Genomic DNA, 17,321 nt, shown 5'->3' with positions numbered 1-17,321 from the left:
ATTAATTATCAGAAAACAAGAATAAATGGAAATGATGGTTCTTTGAAAAGACTATTAAAAAGACAAACTTCTGGTGAGATTGATAAAGAAAAATAATATTAGGATGGAAGGTGGAGGATAACTATAGAAAAAGCAGACATTAAAAGCAATAAGAAAGTGGTATGAGAAGGGATCAAGAAGGCAGAGTAGAGGGATGTGGAGCTCACCTCACACAAATACATAAAAAATACATCTACATGTAGAACAGTTCTCACAGAATACCTACTGAAAGCTTGCAGAAGACTTTATATAAACAGAGCAGGAAAAATCCCCACATAACTGGATAGGAGGAAAGGAAAAAGGAGAAAAAGAGGAATTGGGATGGGACCTGTGCCCCTGGGAGGGATCTGTGAAAGAGGAAATGTTCCCTCACCCTGGGCACCCCCTTCCCTGGCTGGAAGGTCCACAGGCACAGACAGGGAGCTTCAGAGGCTCGAGAGCAGAGTGAAGGAGCTGGTCTGTAGCCCTACAGGGTAAAGAGAGACCAGCATAGATGATCCTTGCCATGTTACCTCCCTGCCCAGCCTGAAATGCACACCTACTGGTGTGCACAGTGACTGGGTGCTGACCTTCTGGCTTCAGTGGGCAGACCCAGGGAGAGGACTCAGTTTGGCTGTGCAGAGACAGCCCCAAGGGCCTGAAGTATGGCCTGGGCTGCAAATGGAGGTGTGTGCAGGACAGAGTATGGGTCTGCCATAGGAGCCCCATTTTCAAGACAGGAAGTGAGGGGCATGGGTCCACCAGAACAGCCTCATTATCAGAGTGCTCACAGTAGGCAAGGCTCCAGCCACCATAGGTTCTGCAAATTTTGTGGATGCACTCATATGGAAGTGGGGTGACTTTCTGGCTCCCAATGAAGATTCAGGGACACAGCTTCAGTGGGTTTTCACATCACTGGTTGTGTGAGTGCACATGCATGCCTAAGGGTCCTCTGAGCTGATTACCAGTGCTCCCATGATGGAGGCAGCCCCCAAGGGCAGTGCCAGCAACAGTGATCTTTGTGGATGCATACCAGGTGGCAGGCAGCATCCCAGAGTCACACATCCTGGCAGACAGTTCCTGTGGAAGAACATACAGTGACCCCTTCCCCAGAGGGAGCACTCCAGTCCTGCCTACATCACACCACAGCTCAGAACCAGATCTGGGGGCTCCTACTCCAACAACAGGGGAGCAGGATCTGCCCTCAAAAGGGTTGCAACAACCACAGAGCAAAGAGGAGACCCTGCCCAACACTCAGTCCAGGCTCTGGTCACCACAACACCAAACACACCCCCTATCAATGGGACAAGAGCCAACACATACTGAGAAAATATATGGCAAGCATCTATACTAAATAACAGCCCTCACAACAAGAATATTGGACTCATACAGTGTACACAGGGTTGCTTCCACATAAAAACAGCCCTTCAAGACCACAATAGATAACTGTTTCTCCTAAATTCATAGAGTCAGAGAAATATAAATAAAATGAAAAAGGAGAGGAACTACTCCCAATTAAAAGAACAAGAAAAATCCCCTGAAAGAACAAACAGTGAAACAGACCTCTCAAGTCTACCAGATGCAGAGTTCTACCATATGACCCAGCAAGCCCACTCCCGGGCATATGCCTAGAGAAAAACATAATTCAAAAAGATATATGCATCCCAATTTTCATTGCAGTACTATTTACAATAGCCAGGACAGGGAAGCAACCTAAATGTCCATCAACAGAAGAATGGATAAAGGAGATGTGGTACATATGTACAATGGAATATTACTCAGCCATAAAAAGAAACGAAATTGAGTTATTTGTAGTGAGGTGGATGGACCTACTACCTACTACAATGAGAACCTACTGAGAACTTACTGCACAATACAAGGAACTCTACTCAGTGCTCTGTGGTGTCCTAAATGGGAAGGAAATCCAAAAAACAGGAGTTATATGTATATGTATAGCTGATTCACTTTGTTGTACAGCAAAAACTAACACAACATTGTAAAATAACTATACTCCAATAAAAATTAATTAAAATGGGGGAGTTAAAAATATGCTGAAGGAATTAAGAGAGACCCTCCATAGAAATGCAGGTCACTGCAATGAAGAACTAGAAACCATAAACAGGAACCAAAAAAAATTAGGCAACTCAATTGCCAACATGAAAACCAAGCTAAACAAATAAGTGGCAAACTAAATAATGTAAGACTGAATAAGTGATCTGGAAGATAGAATAACAGAACTCACCCAATAAGAACAGCAGAAAGCAGACAAATGAAAAAAAAAAGAGAAAAAGAAAAGAAAGCAACATATGAGATCTATGGGATAATATAAAGCATGCTAATCTACACATAATAGGAATTCCAGAAGGAGAAGAAAGTGAAAGAAGGGTTGAAAATGTATTTGAAGAAATTATGTCTGAAATCTCCCCAAACCTAAAGAAGGAAACACACATATAAGTACAGGAAGCACAGGGAATCCCAAACAAGATGAACCTAAACAGATCTACTCCAAGACATATCATAATCAAAATGGCAAAATTTAAAGATAGAGGACTCTAAAAGCAGCATGAGAGAAGAGTCAGTTACAAGGAAACCTCTATTAGGCTATCAGCTGATTTCTCTACACAAACTTTGCAGGCCAGAAGAGAGTGACAAGATATATTCAAAGACCTGAAAGGGAAAAACCTGCAACCTAAGATAGTCTATCCAGCACGATTACCACTTACAATGGAAGGAGACAAAAAGAATTCCTCAGACAAGCAAAAAGTAAAGGAATACAGCAATACCAAACCTATCCTGAAGAAGTATTGAAAGGTCTTCTCCAAATAGAAAAGAATCTATAGGATATGGAAAACCACAATATGTTGCTTTCTTTTTTTTTTTTTTTTATTTGTCTGCTTTTTGCTGTTCTTATTGGGTGAGTTCTGTTATTCTATCTTCCAGATCACTTATTCGATCTTCTACATTATTTAGTTTGCCACTTATTTCTTGTCCTCAGACAAGCAAAAAGTAAAAGAATACAGCAATACCAAACCTATCCTAAAAGAAGTATTGAAAGGTCTTCTCCAAATAGAAAAGAATCTATAGGATATGGAAAACCACAATAGGAAAGGTAACTATATAAAGGGATTGAAGATCACTTAAATAAGTCATTACATAGATTAAAAAACAATTTTAAAAAACTCTGTGAAAGCAATTATAACTAAAATGAATAGAGAAAGGATAAACATAAAAGATATAAAATGGGACATCAAAATCACAAAATGTGGAGGAGGGGAGTAAGAAAATTTATATCTTTTAGAATGTGTTTGAGCTTATATGACTACCAGTCTAAAGCAAGTGGATATAGTAATGGGATAACATACTTGAAAACTAGGGTAACAGCAAATCAAAAACATACAACAGATCACAAAAACCAAAGAGAAAAAAGAGAAACAAGTATAATACAACAGAAAGCCATCAAACCACAAAAGGAAAAACAAAAAGAAAAAAGAATTACAAAATCAACTGGAAAACAAGGTTTAAAAATGGCAATAAATAATACTATCAATAATTACTTTAAATATCAATAGACTAGTGCTCTGATCAAAAGACAGAGATTGGCAAATTGGATAACAAAACAAGAACAAACAATATGCTGCCTGCAAGCAACCCACATTAGGGCAAAGGACACACATAGATTGAAAGCGAGGGGATGGAAAAAGATGTTTCATACAAGTGGAAATGATAAGAAAGTGGGGTTGCAATACTCATAAAAATAGACATTAAAACAAAGACCATAAAGAAAGACAAAGAAGGACACTACATAATGATAAAAGAATCAATACAAGAAGAGAGTATCACACTCTTAACATATATGCACCCCATACAGGAGCATCTAAATACATAAAATAAATACTAACAGACGTAAAGGGAGAAATTGACAGGAATACAAAAATATTAGGAGACTTTAACACCCCACTGGCATCAATGGACAGATGTTCCAGACAGAAAATCAGTGAGGCAGCAGAGGTCCTAAATGAAACAATAGAACATTTAGATCTAATTGATATTTACAGGACACCACAGTCAAAACAAAACCAAAAAGAATACACTTTCTTTTCTAGTACACATGGAACATTTGCTGTAATAGACCGCATACTAGGACACAAAACAAGTCTCAACAAATTCAATATGATAGAAATTATATTAAGTATCTTTTCTGACCACAACGGCATGAAACTAGAAATCAAGCACAGAAAGAGAAAAGAGGTAAAATGATTACATGGAGACTAAACACATGCTACTAAAAAACCAATGGGTCAACAATGAAATTGAACAGAAAATTTAAAAATAACCTCAAGACAAATGACAATGAAAACACAACCTTACAAAATCTATGGGATGCAGCAAAAGCAATTCTAACAGGTAAGTTCATAGTGATACAGGCCTTGATCAAAAAATAAGAAAAATTCCAAATAAACAACCTAACCTACCACCTAGAAGAATTAGAAGAAGAAGAACAAACAAAACCTAAAGGCAGTAGAAGGGAGGAAGTAATAAGGTCAGAAAATTTTTTTTAATAGAGATTAAAAAACAATAGAAAAAAATAAAAACCAAGAGCTGGTTTTCAGAAAGGATAAAGAAAACTGAGAAACCTCTGGCCAGGCTCACTGAGAAGAGAGAGGACCCAAACAAACAAAATAAGAAATGAAAGAGGAGAAATAAAAACCAATACCACAGAAATATGAAATACCATAAGAAAATATGATGAACAGTTATATGCCACCAAATGGACAACCTAGAAGAAATGAACAAGTTTATAGAAACACACAGCCTGCCAAAATTAGGATGAATTAGGATGAAGCAGATAATTTGAACAGATGTATCACTAGATGTGAAACAGAATCTGTAGTTAAAAAAAAACACACAACTCCCTGCAAACAAAAGTCCAGGACTGAATGGCTTCACTGCGGAATACTACCAAACATACAAAGAAGAACTTATACCCATCCATTCAAACTCTTCCAAAAGACTGAAGAGGAGCAAACACTCCCAAAGTCATTCTAGGAAGCCACCATCACCCTGATACCAAAACCAAACAAAGACACTGCCAAAAAAGAAAATTACAGGCCAATATTTTTTATTAATATCAATGCAAAAATACTCAACAAAATATTAGCAAACCAAATCCAACAACACATAAGAAGGATCATGCACCATGATCAAGTTGGAGTCATTCCAGGATCACAAGAATGGTTCAACATACACAAATCAATCAATGTGATACACCATGTCAACAATGGCAAAAATGACACGATCCTCTCAACAGATGCAGAAAAAGCATTTGATAAAATTCAATATCTATTCATGATAAAACTTCTCACCAGAGTGTGTATAGAAGGAACATATCTCAAAATAATAAAAAGCCATTTCTGACAAACCCGTGGGAATACTCAATGGTGAAAAGCTAAAATCTGGAAAAAGACAAGGATGCTCACTCTCAGCACTTCTATTCAACATAGTACTGGAAGTCCTAGCCACAGCAATCAGACAAGAACGTATCCAAATCAGAAGGGAAGACATAAAATTTTCATTATATTCAGATGACCTGATACTATATATAGAAAACCCTAAAGTCTCCACACAAAAACTATTAGAACTGCTGCATTTCTTTACACTAACAATGAAATATCAGAAAGAGAAAGTAAAAAAAAATCAATCCCATTTAAAATTGCACCAGGGCTTCCCTGGTGGTGCAGTGGTTGGGAGTCTGCCTTCCGATGCAGGGGACGCAGGTTCATGCCCCAGTCTGGGAGGATCCCACATGCCGCGGAGCGGCTGGACCCGTGAACCATGGCTGCTGAGCCTGCACGTCCAGAGCCTGTGCTCCGCAACACAGGAGGCCACAACAGTGAGAAGCCCGTGTACCGCAAAATAAATAAATAAATAAATAAATTAAATTGCACCCCAAAAATGTCTAGGAATAAATCTAACCAAGGAGGTGAAACACTTCTATGCTAAGGACTATAAAACATTGTAAAGAAAACCAAAGATGATTCAAGGAAATGAAAAGATATCCATGCTTCTGGATTGGAAGTATTAATATAGTTAAAATGGCCATACCACCCAAAGCAATCTACAGATTTAATGTGATCCCTATCAAATTACTCATGACATTTTTTATAGAACTAGAACAAACAATTTTAAAAGTTTATATGGAACCACAAAAGACCCAGAATTGCCAAAGCAATCCTGAGGGAAAAAGAACAAAGCTGGAGGCATAACCCTCCAGACTTCAGAAAACACTACAAAGCTATAGTCATCAAAACAGCATGGTATTGGCACAAAAACAGACATATAGATCAATGGAACAAAATAGAGAGCCCAGAAAAAAACCTACACAGCCATGGTCAATTAACCTTTAACAAGGGAGGCAAGAATATACAATGGAGAAGAAATGATCTCTTTTTTAAAGACAATCTCTTCAGCAAGTGGTGTTGGGAAAGCTGGACAGCTGCATGTAAATCAATAAAGTTAGAAAACTCCCTCACACCATACACAAAAATAAACTCAAAGTGGCTTAAAAACTTAACTGTAAGACATGACACCATAAAACTCCTAGAAGAGAACAGAGACAGAACATTCTCTGACATAAATCACAGCAATATTTTCTTAGGTGAGTCTCCCAAGGCAAAAGAAATAAAAGCAGAAATAAACAAATGGGACCTAATCAAACTTATAAGCTTTTGCACAGCAAAGGAAACCATAAAAAAAACCCTAAAAGGACAGCCTATAGACTGGCAGAAAATATTTGCAAATGTAGCAACCAATAAGGGCTTAATTTTCAAAATATACAAACAAGCCAATATCAAAAAACAAGCAACCCAATCAAAAAATGGGCAGAAGATCTAAATATGTATTTCTCCAAAGAAGACGTGCAGATGGTCAACAGGCACATGAAAGATGTTTAACGTCACTGATTATTAGAGAAATGCAAATTAAAACTATAATGAGATGTCACTTCACACCAGTCAGAATGGCCTTCATCAAAATTCAGGAGAGGGTGAAGAGAAAAGGGAACCCTCCTACACAGTTGGTGGGGATGTAAATTGGTGCATCTACTATGGAGAACAGTATGGAGGTTCCTTAAAAAATTAAAAATAGAGTTACCATATGATTTAGCAATCTCACTTCTGGGTATATATCCAGAAAAGACAAAAACTCTAAGTCTAAAAGATACATGTACCCACATGTTCATAGCAGCACTATCTACAATAACCAAGATATGGAAGCAACCTAAGTGTCCATCAACAAATGAAAGGATAAGGAAGAAGTGGTATATATATACAATGGAATATTATTCAGCCATAAAAAAGAATTTGCAGCAACATGAATGAATCTAGAGATTATCATACTAAGTAAGTCAGAGAAAGACAAATATTTTATGATATCACTTATATGTGGAATCTAAAATATGGTAGAAATGAACTTATTTACAAAACGGAAAATAGGCTCAGACATAGAAAACAGAGTTACGGTTATCAAAAGGGAAGGGGAGAGGGTAAATTAGGAGTACTGGATTAACAGATACTACTATATATAAAATAAACAACAAGGATTTACTGTAAGGAACAGGGAACTATATTTGATATCTTGTAAAAACCTATAATAAAAAAGAATTTAATAAAAAGAATATATATATATATAACCAAATCACTGCTGGACACCTGAAAGTTATACAATATTGTATTGGGCTGGCCAAAAAGTTCATTCGGGTTTTTCAGTAACATCTTACAGAAAAACCCAAACGAATATTTGGTCAACCCAATAAATCAACTATACTTGAATTTTAAAAAAGAAAGTTGAATGAGTAACTTAATAACAAAAAAATAGAATTAAAATTTGAAAAATTAGCTGAATTGAGCAAAATCATGGAAAATATAACATGAAAATCTACCCTACAAGGTTTATATCCTTTAAGGAAATTAAATCAGTAGTTAAAATATTTCCACAAAATATTGGAAAAAATTAACCCAGAAGTGCATAAAATATGATGTCATAAACAGGTTGGAAGAATTTTATTATAAACCAGGAAAAAGATGCAACTATACCTGACTGTTTAATATTCTACTGAATGTTCGAGCCAGTGCAATAAAATGAGGGTAAAAATATAAAGATTGGAAAAGGAGCAAAACAAACATTTCACAGATAATATGGCTATCTACAAAGAAATCCATGATAAGTTATAGACAAATGGTTAGAGTGTTTTGAAAAGTTTAACAAATCTGCCAAATGTCTCATTAATATCTAAAAAATTGATTTCTATACAGCAGCAACAATTGTGTTTTTTAAATCTTTTAAAGATACTCAACACTAGCAAAAAAAGTGCCTATCAAGGATTTGTGAAATATTTATGGAAAAAAATTTTTAAACTTTATTGAAAGATATTTTAAAAGACCTAAATAAATGTGTGTATATATATGTGTGTGTGTGTATGCATGCTCATAAATAGGAGTCTCAATATAATAAGACATCAATTCTCCCCAAATTAATCTTTATATTCAATATAATTCCAATAAAATATTCAAGTTCTTAGAAAGTCTATTCTAAAATGGTTCAAAAGGATATATGCACCCAGTGTTCTTGGCAGCACTGTTTACAATAGCCAACACATGGAAGCAACTTAAATGTTTATCGACAAATGAATGGATAAAGATGATGTGGTAAATGCATATAGTGGGATATTACTCAGCCATTAAAAAGAATGAAATAGTGTCATTTGCAGCAATGTGGATGGACCTGGAGATTATCCTACTAAGTAGAAGAGAAAGGCAAATATCATATGATAACGTTTATATGTGGAATCTTAAAAAAAGGTATAAATGAACTTATTTACAAAACAGATACAGACTTACAGACTTAGAGAATGAACTTATGGTTATCAGGAGGAAAAGTTGAGGGGGAGAGATAAATTGGGAGTTTGGGATTGACATATACACACTGCTATATTTAAAATAGACAACCAACAAGAACCTACTGTAAAATAAATGAATGAATAAATAAAATTAAAAAAACAAAATCTATATGGATGACCAAAGACTGAAGAATAGCTAGGACATGCCTGTAGAAGAGAAAAATATAAATATCAAGATGTGTTTAAAAGCTGTGTAATTAAATCGGTGTGGTATTTGTGTTGAAATTGATAGTTTAACTAAAGGAACAGAATACAGAACTCACAAATAGACCCATGCAAATATGAAAGCTTTATGTATGACTTAGGTGTCACTGCAAATCAGTGTGTAAAGACTGAATGAGTCAATCAATACAGGGATTCAAGGATATTAGGATACATGCATATTCACCTAGGAAAAAATATGATCCATACTTCATACCATATATAAGATGACTTACAAAGACTTCAATGTGAAACCCAAAACTTTAAACATTTTAGAACATAGGAGAATAAATTTGTAATTTGGGCTAAAAAGAGTTTCCCAAACAAGACACAAAGAGCAGTAAGCCTATGAAAAATACTGACTTGATCACTTTACAATTAATACCTTCTATTTAAAAAAAAATCACAAAGTAAGCATAAAGGCAAATCATAGAACATGAGCTTATTACAACATATTTAACTGACAAAAGATTAGTATGAAAACATACAAAGTACAACAATATCTTGCAGTATCCTGCATATATATATGTATGTATATATCCTGCATATATATAATATATATGATACATATATATAATATATATGTATATACTAATGTAAAGAGTTATTTTATAGTGGAAGACACCTGAACATTAAACATTTGAAAAATGTTCAATGTTATTAGAAATTCTGGAAATGTACACAAATAAACCATATTTTACCCCATCTAGAGTGCAAAAGTCTACAAGTTTGACAATACCAAGTGATAGCAAGGATGTGAACAGCAAGACCTCTTATTTTCCACTAATAGAGGTGTAAATGTGTGCAACCATGTTGTGAAGCTGAATGTGCTCAAGCTCTATGATATGGCATTTCTACTGGTGGCATAATCTCTAGAGAAACTCACACAGGTATAAGACAGCACATGAATAAAAATGTTCAAATCAGTATTATTTGTAACAACAGAAACCTGAATATCAACCCAATGCCAATCAACAGAGAATGGATTAATAAATTATACAGTTGTCTACACTTATCTGCAGGGGATATGTTCCAAGACCTTGGTGGATGCCTGAGGCCACAGATATACTGAACCCTATATAAACTATGTTCTTTCTATACATATATACTTATGATAAAGTTTAATTTATAAGTTAGGCACAGTAGGGGATTAACAGTAACTAATATTTAAATAGAACAATTAATATACTGTAATAAAAGTAATGTGAATATGGTCTCTCTCTCAATATATCTTAATATATTGTTCTCATCCTTCTTAGGATGATGATGATGATGATGTGAGATCATAAAATGCTTATGTGATGAGACAAAGTGAGGTGAATGACATATGCAACGTAATGTAGCATTTGGCTACTACTGACCTTCTGATGACACCTCAAAAGGAGAAGCATCCTCTTCATGCGATCCTGGATCACTGAGACCTGATGATCTCGATGGTTGGGTGTCAGGAGCAGACAATGTCAATGATTGAATATCCTTGGTGGGATGAAGCAAGACTGCAAAAGATTTCATCACACTCCTCAGGATGGCGAACAATTTAAAACATGAATTGTATATTTCTGGAATTTTCCATTAAATATTTTCAGACTGTGGTTGACCACAGGTAACTGAAACTGTGGAAATCAAAACTATGCATAAGGGGAAACACCTGTATGTAAAATATATATAGCAGTAAAAATGGATGAATATATATTTTCTTTAACAAATATATAAAGCATGATCTATATGCCAGGAACTGTTCTAAGTTATTTCCAAATATTAACTTGTTTATTTGTTATAAAAATACAGTAAAATAGTGAAGTATTATTACTTCCATTTTGCAGAGAAGGACACTAGACACAGAGAGTATGTATAACAAACTAAATTTTAAAAAAAGCAAGTCCAGAAGACTACATACAGAATGATAGTTTATTTTACTAAAACTAAAAACCAAACAATGCTCAAGATTATGTTGTTTAGGGATATATATGTAAGAAAAAATTTTCAAAGAAAAGTATATATATGTCCAAAAATTTGGAGAGTAATTAACTCCAGAAGATTAGCAGGCCTGCAGATGGGAGATAGCTTTGAAAGTATTAGCAATTATCTAGCTTTTATGACAGGTGGTGGATTCATAGTTGATGATTAAATCATTGTGCTTCATAGTGATGCATTACGTATAGTTTTGCTTATAATAAAGTTATACTTTAAGAAGTTTAGCACCTGCATTTTGCGACATTTAGGTTCACTGTTCAGAAGACTATTTTGCTTATTTGCTGGTTTCCAGCTACACTCTTAAGAGATGGGATTGCTAAATAGTTGACTTCCAAAGAAGCAAAGCAAAACCATATATTTTTTTCTTTCTGTGTGTGTAGTCATTCTTAAGATAAATCAGGTTCAAATTAATGCTTATAGGAGAATAAATGGTCAAGACCTGATCTTTTCTTTTTATCACACTAAATGCAAAAAACAATTTGACCATTGAGAAATATAAATAAGCAGCTTTGACATCATCTCTCTTAAACCAATATGCCCACATTATTGTAAAAGTTGGAATAATAATAGTAATAAAAATAACACTTCCAGTTTGAGCTCCAACATGTAAAAAGTTGAGAATTTATCACACTTGTCCTTAAGACAAGAAAACACTTGATAAACTGAAAATCAGTGACTTTTGTTGAATGCATCAAAAGAGAGCTGAGTGTGTAGGGCTAACTGCCACTCCACAACCTGGACATGCAGGCTCATTCAGAGAGACATCCAAGATCTACTTACCTAGAGCAGAAGCTGCTGGAGCAATTGATGGGAACACTTAAATAGTAATTTTGATGAATGTTTGAGAGTGTGGACTAGCATGAGAGTGAGGAAATTCTGGAGATCACAGTCTAAGGGGTTCACCACATGTTCATACATCCCACCATGTTCTCAAAGTAAAGATTCAAGAATACATTTGTGGTTCTGGCAGGGTTGTGGATGGGAGAAAAATCATTGTAAAATGCACTCAGAGCATTCTCCATTAGGAAGACCTACCCTCCAGGGAAAAAGACTTTACCAAATCCTTATCCCAGCTGAGGAAGAACATTTCTCCCACTCTCACCCCCTCTACACTTCCTGTCTCATTTTAAGGGTAAAAGAAACTATACCATTGGGAAAACATTTGTAAAAGCCACAGATCAGAGCCACAAGCTTAGTAAAAAAACTGAGATTTAGTCACAGGATCATAGAATTCTTCTTCTCCCCCACATCTGACCACCGTCCCAGTGGAGATTCAGAGTACAGTGGCTTATAGCTTAAACAGTTGCAAGATATAGACTCTCTCCACAGAAGAATAAGAAGGGCATCCAAAAATCAAGAGGAGAGATAATAAGGACAGCAGAGGAATTTGAAGTCTCTGGCAACTACAGCTCCAGCTAACATTGAACACAAACTTATAGCCAGATTAACATAGATTCTCACATCAGTGTCCTCTATACTTCAACACTGGTTACTTGATACATGTACATCTTTCAACAAAAGATTACAAGGCATGAGGAAGGAAGGAAGGAAGGAAGGAAGGAAGGAAGGGAGGGAGGGAAGAAGAAAACTTTAAAGAGGTAAAGAAAGCATCAGAATTAGACTCAGTTATGACACTGATATCAGAATTACCAGATAGGAAATTTAAAATAACTATGACTACTATGTTAAGGGCTCAAATGTGAAAATAAACTGTAGGCAAGAACAGATGGGTAATGTAAGTAGAGTGATGGAAACACTAGGAAAGAATCAAAAGGAAAATGTGAGAAATCAAAACACTGTAACATAAATAAATAATGCCTTTGATGGGTTTATTAGTAGACTGTACATTGCCAAAGAAAGAATCAGTAAGGTTGAAGATAGGTCAATAGAAACTTCCCAAACTGAAATACAAAGAAAAAAGAACAACAATAAAAATCTTTCTAAGAAATGTGGGACAACTGCAAAAGATGTAGCATATGTGTAATGAGAATACAAGGTGAAGAAAGAGAGATGAGAGCAGAAGAAATGTTTGGAGAAATAATGAACTTTCCAAATAAAGACACCAAACCACAGATCAAACCATCTCAGAAGATGCCAAACAGGATAAATAACTACAACAGTAACAAAACCCACTACACCTAAGCCTGTTATATTCAAACTTCTGTAAACCAAAGACAAAGAGGAAATCTTGAAAGAATCCAAAAATATCACCTTACCTAAGAATTACAGTGGGCTTCTCATCACAAACCATGAAAGAAGAAGAAAGTGTTGAAAGAAAAAGATACCAACCTAAAATTAAATAGCCAGTGAAACTGTCCGGTAAAAGTGAAGGAGAAATAAAAGCTTTTTAAAAAAAAATTTTTTTAAAACCAGAGGAAGTTCACCTTCAGTACATCTACCCTGCAAGAAATTTTAAAAGTTCTTCAGAGAGAAGAAAAATTATATATATCAAAACCAGAAATCTACATAAAGCAATGAAGCACATCAGAAAGGGAATAAATGAAGATAAAACAAAGTCTTTCTTTGTTCTTAATCGATCTGAAAGTTAACTGCTCAAAGTAATAATACTAACAATAAATTGGGTAATTGCAGCATATGGGTAAGTGAAATGAATGGCAACAATCATAACAGATGGGAGGGAGGAATTGCGAATACTCTGTCACAAGGTATCTACACTACATGTGAAATAGCATGGTGCCACTTGAAAGTGGATTTAGATTGGTTAAAAAATGTATATTGCACAGTCTAAGCAAACATTAATTTTTTTAAAAAGTATAATTAATATGCTAAGAGATTAAATGTTATCATTTTAAATGCTCAATTAAAACTGAGATAGCAGATAAAAAGAAAAAGAGAACAAATGCAACTTACAGAAAATAGTTACAAATATGGTAGATATTAATTCAACTATATCAATAATGACTTTAAATGTGAATGGAGCAAATAAATCAATTAAAAGACAGAGATTGTCAGGAGGAATTTTTAAAAGATATAGAGACCTTGTAGACAACTGTATGTTATATACAAGAAACCCATTTTGAATATAAACACTCAAAATGATATAAAGAAGTGGAAATAAATATATACCACGCTAACAATAATCAAAAGAAAGCAGGAGTAGCTATTTTAATATCAGTCAAACCAATCATCAAAATAAGGAAAATTATCACTGGTAAAGAGGAGCATCTCATGATGAAAAAAATATCAATTCTCCATAAGACAGGGAAATGTTAAATGCGCATGCACATAACAACAGTGTCAGAAACTGATATAACTCAAAGGAGAAGTAGGCAAAGCCACTACTACAGTTAGAGACTTTAACACCCCTCTCTCAGCAATTGAGAGATCAATAAGCAGGTAATCAGTAGAGATATAGTTAACCTAAACACCATAAATCAACTTTATAATTGGCATTTACATAATATGTCATCAAACAACAGCAGAATATACATTTTACAGACACACATATGGAACATTCACTAAGATAGACACTTTTCTGGCCATAAAACATATCTTAACAAATTTTCAAAAATAGAAATTATACAAAGTATAGTCTTAGATTATAATAAAATTTAACTAGAAATCCATAACAAAAGTATAGCTGGATAATCTCAAAATATTTTGGAAACTTAGCCACATACTCCTACATAACACATGGGTCAAAGAAGAAATCTCAAGATAAATTATAAATATATTTTACTAAATGAAAATCAAAATATAACATCAAAATTTGTGAGGTGCAGAGGGAGCAGTGCTTAGAGGGATATTTGTATCATTAAGTTTATATATTATAAAGGAAGAGAGATCTAAAATAAATAACCTGAACTTCCACCTTAGGAAAATAAAGAAGAGCAATTCAAGACTAAAGCAAGAAGAAAAATAATAAAAATTAGAGCATAAACCAATGAAATTGAAAACAAGGGGGAAAAAATAAAAGAAACTAAAAGTTGATCCTAATTCATCTAAGTCAGGAATGGGTAACCTATCCTTCTCAAACTAGTCAAAAAATTGAAGAGGAAGGAACACTTCCAAACTCATTCTATGAGGTCAGTATTATACTAATACCCAAACCCCAAAAAAACACTACAAAAAGGAGCAAATTACAGAACAATATCCCTGATGAACATAGATGCAAAAATCCCCAACAAAATATTAGCAAACTGAATTCAACAATGCATTAAAAGGATCATACACCAAGATCCAGTGAGATTTATTCCAGGGATACAAGGATGATTCAATAACCACAAATCAATCAATGTGATACACCATGTTAACAAAATGAAAAATTAAAAATTATATGATCATCTCAGTAGATGCAAAAAAAGCTTCTGACAAAATTTAACATCAATTTATGATAAAAACTCTCAAAAAAGTGGGTATAGAGGGAACATACCTCAACATAATACGGGACATATATGATAAATCCACAAATAACATCATATTCAACAGTAAACATCTAAAAGCTTTTCCTCTAAGATCAGAATGAAGACATGGATGCCCACATTTACCACTTTTATTCAACATAGCACTGGAAGTCCTCATGATAGCAATCAGAAAAAAAGAAAAAGAAAACGTATTCAAAGTAGAAAAAATGAAGTAAAACTGTAACTATTTGCAACTATTTGTTACTATTTATAACTATTTTCTATATATAGAAAATAATCCTAAAGACTCTGCCAAAAAACACCTTAGAACTAATAAATGAATTCAGTAAAGTTGCAGGATACAAAATTAATATATAGAAATCTGTTATATTTCTATATACTAATAAGCTATAAGAAAGATAAATTAAGAAAACAATCCCATTTCTAATTTCATTAAAAATATCTAGGAATAAATTTAACCAAGGAGTTGAAAGACCTGTACTGTGTAAACGATAAGATGTTAATGATAGAAATTGAAGAAGACACAAATACATGGAAAGATACACAGTGCTCATGGATTGGCAGAATAAATATTGTTAAAATGTCCATATTACCCAAAGCAATCTATAGACTCAATGCAATCCCTATCAAAATAAATATGACATTTTTCTTTAAAGAACTAGAACAAATAATCCCCAAATTTCTATGGAACTATGAAGACCTCAAATAGCCAAAGCAATCTTGAGAAAGAAAAACAAACTTGGAGCTATGAAGCATCCTGATTTCAAACTATGCTATAATACTATAGTCATCAAAACAGTATGGTGCTGGCACAAAAACAGACACATAGATCAAAAGAACAAAATAGAGATCCCAGAAAGAAACCCACACCTATATGGTCAATTAATCTATGACAAAGGAGGCAGAAATAGACCATGGGGAAAAGACAGCCTCTTCAATAAATGGTGTTTGGAAAACTGGCCAACTATCTGCAAAAGAATGAAACAAGACAACTTTCTTATAACATATATAAAAATAAACTAAAAATGGATTGAAGACAAATGTGAGACTGAAAACATAAAACTCCTAGAAGAAAACAGAGCCAGAAAGCTCTTTGACATTGGTCCTAAAATATTTTTTTGGATCTATCTGCTCAGGCAAAGGCAACAAAGCAAAAACTTGTTGTCCCAACAAATGGGACAACATCAAACTAAACAGCCTTTCCACACCAAAGGAAACCATCAACAAAATGAAAAGGCAACCTAGTAAATGGGACAAGATACTTGCAAATGCTATGTCTCATAAAGGGTTAATGCCCAAAACACCCAACGAACTCATGCAACTCAATATCAAAAAACCCACAATAATCTAATTAAAAAATGGACAAAGGATCTGAATAGATAGTTTTCCAAGGAAGACATACAGATGGCAAAAAGTACATGAAAAGATGCTCAACATCATCAGTCATCAGGGAAATGCAAATCAAAACTACAGTGAGATATAACCTCACACCTATCAGAATGGCTATTATGAAGAAGACAAGATATAACAAGCATTGGGGAACATGTGGAGAAAAAGGAATCCTCAAGCACTGTTGGTGAGAATGTAAATTGGTACAGCCACTATGGAAAACAGTATAGATGATCCCTCAAAAGTTAAAACTAGAACAGCCATACATTTCAGCAATTCCACTTCTGGGTATTTATCTGAATAAAAATGAAAATGTTAATTCAAAGAGCTATATGCACCCCAATGTTCATTGCAGCATTATTCACAATTGCCAAGATATGGAAACAACTGAAGTGTCCATC

General features: G+C 34.4%; 1 long non-coding RNA gene across 1 annotated transcript in view; it reads right to left on the bottom strand.

Annotated features, from left to right (window-relative positions):
* Nucleotides 1-17,321, bottom strand: part of LOC136793320 (uncharacterized) — a 226,911-nt gene that overhangs the window by 86,777 nt on the left and 122,813 nt on the right. The window contains exon 2 of the long non-coding RNA XR_010838531.1: nt 10,534-10,668. This is a non-coding gene — a long non-coding RNA (uncharacterized lncRNA). The remainder of the gene's footprint in view (nt 1-10,533; nt 10,669-17,321) is intronic.

Source organism: Kogia breviceps, chromosome 1, assembly GCF_026419965.1.
Source record: "Kogia breviceps isolate mKogBre1 chromosome 1, mKogBre1 haplotype 1, whole genome shotgun sequence".
NCBI classification, from domain to species: Eukaryota; Metazoa; Chordata; class Mammalia; order Artiodactyla; family Physeteridae; genus Kogia; species Kogia breviceps.
The sequence above is the reverse complement of the archived record's forward strand: the minus strand, read 5'-3'. Positions and strand labels throughout refer to the sequence as shown.